Here is a 494-nt window from a genome sequence, read left to right on the forward strand (position 1 = left end):
ATTCCACAAAATGTGTATCGAAATGATATTTTAGTGAGAGCAGACATTATCACAGCGTCTAGGTAAAGTTCCACTATTCGGAGCTGGCATATGTGCGACAGGTTCTGGACATCCATGCATGGAGAGCAAATCAACCAGAGCAGAAGTTGTCTCTATGCCAGTTATATTTTGAGAATTGGCAGCTGCGAGAGAAGCTGCTGCACGGGAATATAGTAAACAACTTCGACCATCGTGATCCAGAAGCTTTACATCTGCATTGTGCTGTAATAATAAAAATTATAAATTGCAAAAGTTGTATTGATCCTTATTATTTATGTTCATTATAAAGTATTAATTGTTAAATAAATTTGAATGATTGTCGTTGTTAAATATTGATATATTCATCATATATTGTCGAGCATTATTTAGAACATACTATATATTCAGTTTTCTAGACTAGACTATTAAGATTAAACTGTTTTGAATTATATAGGTAATATTTTTTTATATTTTAT

Source organism: Ctenocephalides felis, unplaced genomic scaffold (assembly GCF_003426905.1).
Source record: "Ctenocephalides felis isolate EL2017-DRISC unplaced genomic scaffold, ASM342690v1 CF-g0.4_SCAFFOLD_01604, whole genome shotgun sequence".
In the NCBI taxonomy this organism is placed as follows: Eukaryota; Metazoa; Arthropoda; class Insecta; order Siphonaptera; family Pulicidae; genus Ctenocephalides; species Ctenocephalides felis.